Genomic DNA, 6,628 nt, shown 5'->3' with positions numbered 1-6,628 from the left:
CGTATAACGAAGTGAAAGCGAACTCTCGTCGAATACCGCCGACCCGCGTAAAGATACGAGAGAGGCCGCGCGCGGCATCGTCTTTTCGTCTGCAACAGCGTGCATGCATGCCAGCAGACGACGAAAACCTGCAGCGACAGACGAAAGTGGTTCTGGAGCTTCTGAGTGATGCGTGTATATAGTAGACGAAAAACTGCAGAAACGTTTCTCTGGATACGATAATGTTGGGCTCTACGCGAAGCGCATGTAGAATTTCGTGAGAATGCCAACGTGCGCAGACCGCTGCGCGCTGACGACGAGGGCTCCGTACTTAAAAACATGACCAGGGACACATACCACACTCATTTCCTCCCCTTTGTTTCGTCCAGGGACCACAGGGGACCACTTACGTCACAAAAGGCTCACGTGGACGAAAGCTGCGGGAAGGCGTGCGCATAATGAGCGCTCTGCCAGCTGTTAAGTCCTTGTATCGCGTCGCCCGCATAAGATGCAATGGTTTTATTTGCTGTCATTGTAGCTGCTGCTCTTTGCGTTTATGAGTTCTCACAAGTCGGCGAGCAATTCAAGCCAGAGGGCGCAACATTAGTGTCGTCTGCTTTTAGGTTTTTCACTGTTCTCGTTGAAGCGGATGACGCTGAGCAGACGTCATTCGCACACTGATATCCCGGAAACTGAAGCATCTGAGGGAACCGGATGTAGTTAGCAGTGACGGAATCCGAATGAATAGTGTATCAATGTAACCTGACAACAAAACAACGCCTCGCCAAATGATCGAATGGTATAAAGAGCTGTCATTAAGGATCATTGCCAAACCAGTGCTGTCAGGGTTCGCCAAATTACTGAACGCACACAAACTCTGCTAAACACGCTGCGGTGTTCAGCAAAGACGCGTTTTCCCCGTGTCGACAATGCGCATCTGTAAGTAAAGGGCTTTGCCTGAGATTCTGAACGTTGCATCAAGCGTCTACAGCCGAGTACCTCACTTAGTATCCCAAGCGTCTATGACGCAATGAGTAGCACTGAATTATACAAGGCTGCTGACATATGCTCACGCTCAAAATCCTTCCTGGAGAAAAGAAAAGCAAAAGTCCTGGCTACAACGTAATAAGGACGGTGCTATATAAACAGAGCAGGTCACATTAGCACCCTGCTGCATAAAAACAAAAGGAACGAACAACATCTGCGTTAGCTCCTCAGTGCGTTAATTCGGTCGCGGAGGTTCTGGCGGGAGTAATTGTTCTTTCTGGACAATTATTTCTTTGTTTTGAAAAAGCGGGAGGGATGGAGGAGAGAGGTCTGTGTATACGCAAACCCCATGACTACGAATGTCGGGCAAGCGCCTTCAACTCCGCTGACCCTGAAAGCTCGGTGAACACGCGCGCGGCCCCGTTTCCTTGACGCGTCGTCTGCTCGCGGTCGTGAGTTGTCTGCAGTGGGTGAAAAATCGTGTGCTTTGTGTGCGCATCGTCTGCTACTTTACGAGCACCGGGTAGGGACGCGCAACCGCTTTCAGCTTAGTATATATATATATATATATATATATATATATATATATATATATATATATATATATATATATATATATATATATATATATATATATATATATATATCGTAACGTCTTCCGTCCTATTCATATCCACTACGTTCGCGGGCAGGTCTACATAGGATGAAGACCTGTGTGAACTAATTTTTGCTCCCAGAGAGACTATGCTTGCAGGAAGAGCGTGAATTGAAACGCGCAAACTTGCAGGTTAGCCTGTAGTGCGAATGGGTTTGTCATATGATGTGTACCTGCAATAGGTCTGCCGCGAGTGTGCCACATCTTCATTGGAAACAGTAAAGAATGCACCGCTTTCATCTACACATAGGCGGGTCGTTCGGTCAGGTCCAGCATGAAAGCCACAAATACGTGTGCTTGAGGAAAAGCACAGCAAAATATACGCGCCCGGAAGGTTTTTTTTTTATCCCCTCGCGATGCCGCTGCTTTCCAGCTCATCCGCTCCTCATTTACTTGCAACTCTAAGGAAAGAAAATTACGCCTGCCTCGCGAAAAGCACACGACAACCGACACGTTGGCTGGCTTACAGCGCGGCATAATCTTGAAGGTCCTCAGGAAAGGATAGCGCGAGCGAGCGCTGAAGCAGACGACTCCACAATGCTGCAGACACCGGCATCTTTGTCCCCCCTTTTTATATAGCCTTCTGCGACACGCTGTTACGATGCGATCCAGCCTCGTATGACGTTGCCGTGGCCCTACCGGCGTCCGCTCTGCCAAGGCGAAATTGCCCAATCCCAGGCACCGGTTTCGAGCACGTGACAACATGACGTGACCGGTAGGCTGATCGCGTGGAGTAGCAGACGACTTTTTTTTCTCGGCCGCGTGTTTGAGAGAGGGCGTGCAACACGCTCTTCTTTTTTGCGTTGTTCTTGAATGCATTATCTTTTCCCAACGCTTGTAGCGTGACAGGGAAGGACGCGGCTCCACGCAGCAGAAACGTCCTAGGCAATGCAGACGACGAATCGCTGCTGCTTTGAACACGACGTTAGGCGCGCTGAAAGGGCATTAACTACGAACAAACCAGAGCTTAGCTTTGAATAAAATGAAAAACGAAGCAATAAATATACTTTCCATAAGTATAAAACACTAAAACCTTACTTTACATGTACGGAGAGAGATTAACAGTTGTGTTGGCTGTCATAAAATACTTATTAAGCATATGTTAATGAAAGCAGCACGGTCTGATGTATAGACGAAGTTTCTCATCACATTTTAATGCGCTGCATAGAAAAGCTGTGCGCCACCGGCAACGCTTTCGATTTTTGGGAAGTATGCTTTTCCAATAAAGGTGCAATGTGTTAGGAACGTGCAATCTGAGACATCCAAGGAAATCGAGCATTCGCGATTTCAATTCCAGCAACAATGTATCCACTGTCAAATTGCACAAGACAAGCCATGGCAGCAAGACTTTATGTAGCAGATCGAGATCAAACGAAACTAATCGCGTCTGAATTGTCCTTCGCTGGATGCAGAGTTCACTGCGTTCAGTTTAAACGTGGTCGTGTTAAGCAAGGTCTGAACAGTGCGCTTCAATGTTTTTATTTTCGTTTTTCTTCATTTGTACGTGAAAAAGAAAGTCATAAGCAGCAAGACGCCGACGCCCTGTCACGAGTTCTTCTTCAATTACTCGTTTACAGCCTGCTCAAGCGTGATCACTTTTGCTGCTGCAGTTAAAAATCAACGTTTAGCACTGCGCGAGCTAATGGAGTTGCACACACACGCAACAAGAAATGAATACGCAACAAGAAATGAATAAGCAGCAGAAACTACAATCTTCCGCTCTCCCACAACTTATCTACAAACGGAAGTCGTCTGCTCACAAGTGCTGATCGTCTGCTAGCTTTTCCTGCAGACGACGATTCAGCCTTTTTTTTTCTTCTTTTTCCCAGGTGTCGTGCTAACACTGTGTGCGTGCCACAGACGGAATCAGTTATCGCGCACGATCACGTATTGCTGCCCGGTGCGTGAGTGCATGCACGCCGGAAGACGCCGCTGTGGCAGCCTTCAGTTTGCGGCCCCCGAGGCCGGAACTACTGCAATGCGTTGCTGGCGGCGCGACCGGGTGTGGTTTAGTCAAGCGCCGGGCAGTCGATAAAAAGCCCACGTAGCAATACAGCAGTGCGCATCACGAGCAAGAAGCGGCATCACAGACAGGCTGCGCCTTCAAGCCGAAAGGTGCAAGCATGCGTTCGCCGACGAACGCCGAAATCGAAATCGCCCGGGTCGAACTTGTATGGCTGTGCAATAGGAACATGCGGGAGCCCGCCGACCGTGGAAAAACTTCCTCCAGAGGAACCGGAGGTAAGCGGACCGCTGACGGTCTAGGTCACGAACAAAAAAATAAAAGAGATATTCGCGACCTGGCCCTTCCGAATCTGCCAGCTCTGTCAGAAACCCCCCTTTCAAGTGAACGGGCCACGTCGCGCATTGTGATACCGACGGCCTGTTTCATTTTGCATCTCTTACAAGCCAGATTCGGCCTCCAAGTAAAACCTAGCCTCCACTGCCAACGCCACGGAAGCGGTCGCGTGAAAAATAGCGATAATAATGAGGGAACGCTAAGCTTACCTTGTGTTTTTCTTTCTCTCTTTGGATTTAATGTCGCCGGCTGGTGATGTTCCTCATAAATGCGTGAAGCGAAGCCGGGGCAATAGGTTGGCTGCTTCTCGTTGAGCTCTTGTTTCGGTGGCGGCGGCCGCTGTTAAGGTTGCAGTGTGGTTTTCTTGTAGTCGCGGTGTATTCCTGGAGGGCGACGGGCGGCTCACTCGCACCGGAGAAGTAGCGATTGAATGAATGGAAGCTGGTCTTGGCAGCCGCCGGCTCAAATACAGACGCAGAGGAGGGGGTCTGGCTCCGACAGCGAGGAGGCGAAGCTGAGGGGTTTGCCGGGTTGCCTGGCTGTGCTTGCGGGTGCAGTGGGGGAGCACACGCCGGAAAACGTCGGGTGATATGAGACCACGTGAGCGCAGCCAATAGCGTCCGCTGCTCGCGCTCGCCCGAGTGTCACGTGCACCAATCACGTGACGTCGCGTCAACTATGCCGTCTGCCCGCCGCCCCCCCCCGGCGCTCGTAATATGGCGGCCTCCACGCTGTGACGCGCGCGCCTCGGACCCACGACGCCGGCCGTCTTGCAGCAGCGTTTTATCTAATCGAGCGACGGTAACGCGAGCGAAAGGCTTTCTTAACCGCGACTGTGGTCCGCTACTCGAGTATGTTTTTTGCGAGCCAGTGCCGCGAAAGCGCAGCTGTCGTTCAACAACCCCACGACTACCACCGCCGTCGCGAGCGACCACGTATTCTTTACTTTTTCGCCGCACCTGGCCTTGGTTGCCGGGAGAGGACTTCCCAAGATGCTCCACGCACGTCATGGGATCAGCCGGTGACGTCAGTCCTGACGTAGCGGGTTTGGTTTGAGTCAGTAGGCCGTTCGCCTGTGTGTCACACGACGACGCGTTTGCGTGCCAGAAAGCCACCTTATAAGCTGCGGCGCCACAGTCGCAAACGATGGCATGTCGTTGTTCCGTATTTGTTTTATAGGATTTTTCAATCCCGCCTTGTCCAATTGCTCTGTAAACCGTTGTTTCTTAATTAGCGTTAACTTCTGGCGAATAAAATGGGGCACCTTCGAATTCTTCGTTGCAAAGCTGCCGTGACGTTAGTTTTTTGCGCTCTATATCTCGTCGCGTCGTCTGCTGTCTGGCGCGAAGGGGAACAGCAGAAGATACGCTATCCGCCAGCGGTAGGAGAAATCTCTCTGCAGCTTTGGCTTGGGTTACTGTCGCGAGATAACAGCGATCACGTAGTCGAGCCTTCATGAGCGCTTGGCTGCCGTCGCGGCCTCCTAGATAGAGCGTCGGGCAATGCAATCCTTTTTTTAGCTTTCACCTCCCCATGCCATCTCAAGTGGTACCTCACTTCTCAAGGCTACAAAAAAAAAATAACAAAGATAAAAAAGAAACGGGAGAAACAAGTGATCGGTTCTCGGTTCTGAATGGCGTGATGGCGTGGCAGACATCGGACGTCTGTGGACAGCGGCAACGCGTCTTTTACACAGCAAGGGCTTGGCGCATGTTACCACGCCGACAAGATAGCCGTTTCTTTCCTCTAGCGCAGAGAAGAATGCGTCCTGTCGTCTGTCTGCTCAAGCGCTGTTTGCAGGCGAATGTTTCTTCTTGTTCTTCTGCTTCTCGACGTCTTGGTTCTCGTGTTCGTTTTTCCTATAAGCGGCGTATGCAACGTTGCCTGCGCCGCGACTGTACAGCTTGTAGTCGCCGAAGGCAAATAAAGGAAACAAACAAAAACAGTGGTATAAACCCGCGCGACCTTCCTGCAGCGCCTGTTGTTCGGAAGAAGGGTTCTCTCTCGAAGAATTCGCGGCGCTGTTTGGACGAGCGGCGATTCGCCGATGTCTGTCACGTGTTTCTGCGATAGTTGTAATTAATTAGGTAATTAATTAAAGGAATTAATCGCGAGCTTAGCGACAGGGAATTTCGCGAAGGGCTTAGCAAACTGGTCAGACTACACGACAATACGTTCGATTCTAATGCTAGAATACGCTTAGTTTCAAAAGGTACATTTACGTAATTTCAGCAGTCCGTCTTATTCGTTTCGCTTTCGATAGTTGCGCATTTCAAGGTGACCTTTAGAAAGAATTGCACCTAGCCACGGTTTCGCTGAAGTCGATCTTGGGTCAGGCCAGAGATCACAAACGAAACGATTCTAGCTTGCACTGTTGATTCGTGCATCTATGACGACAGTATTGTAGCTAATGAGGATGTATTTGCACTGTTCGCAAACAAGCTTTCGAGATTTATATTCAGATTTGCGAAATTGCGCTTGCAGGCAGGCACGACTCATTCGCACCTCTCCTGCCAATAGTGCGTTTTCGCGAGTTTAGATCTGTGAACTATAATAACGCCCAGGTGGTTGTGTCAGCTGCAGGTTTTTGCTGCAGCAATTGAGCTGTTCGGAGTTTGAGATATTGTTAAAACGCGATGGTTCGTATTTATACGAAATTAGTTTGGTTTTTTTTATATTTCGACTTCCAGCAGTTATTGTGAGAAAAA

At 49.7% G+C, this 6,628-nt stretch overlaps 1 protein-coding gene across 1 annotated transcript in view; it reads right to left on the bottom strand.

Moving 5' to 3' along the window:
• FASN1 (Fatty acid synthase 1) overlaps positions 1-4,842 on the bottom strand; it is a 57,407-nt gene extending 52,565 nt beyond the window's left edge. The window contains exon 1 of the mRNA XM_070523678.1: positions 4,130-4,842. The gene's annotated coding sequence lies outside the window, so the exon portion shown is untranslated. The remainder of the gene's footprint in view (positions 1-4,129) is intronic.
• Between the last annotated feature and the right edge of the window lie 1,786 nt (positions 4,843-6,628).

Source organism: Dermacentor albipictus, chromosome 8, assembly GCF_038994185.2.
Source record: "Dermacentor albipictus isolate Rhodes 1998 colony chromosome 8, USDA_Dalb.pri_finalv2, whole genome shotgun sequence".
Taxonomy (NCBI): domain Eukaryota; kingdom Metazoa; phylum Arthropoda; class Arachnida; order Ixodida; family Ixodidae; genus Dermacentor; species Dermacentor albipictus.
The sequence above is the reverse complement of the archived record's forward strand: the minus strand, read 5'-3'. Positions and strand labels throughout refer to the sequence as shown.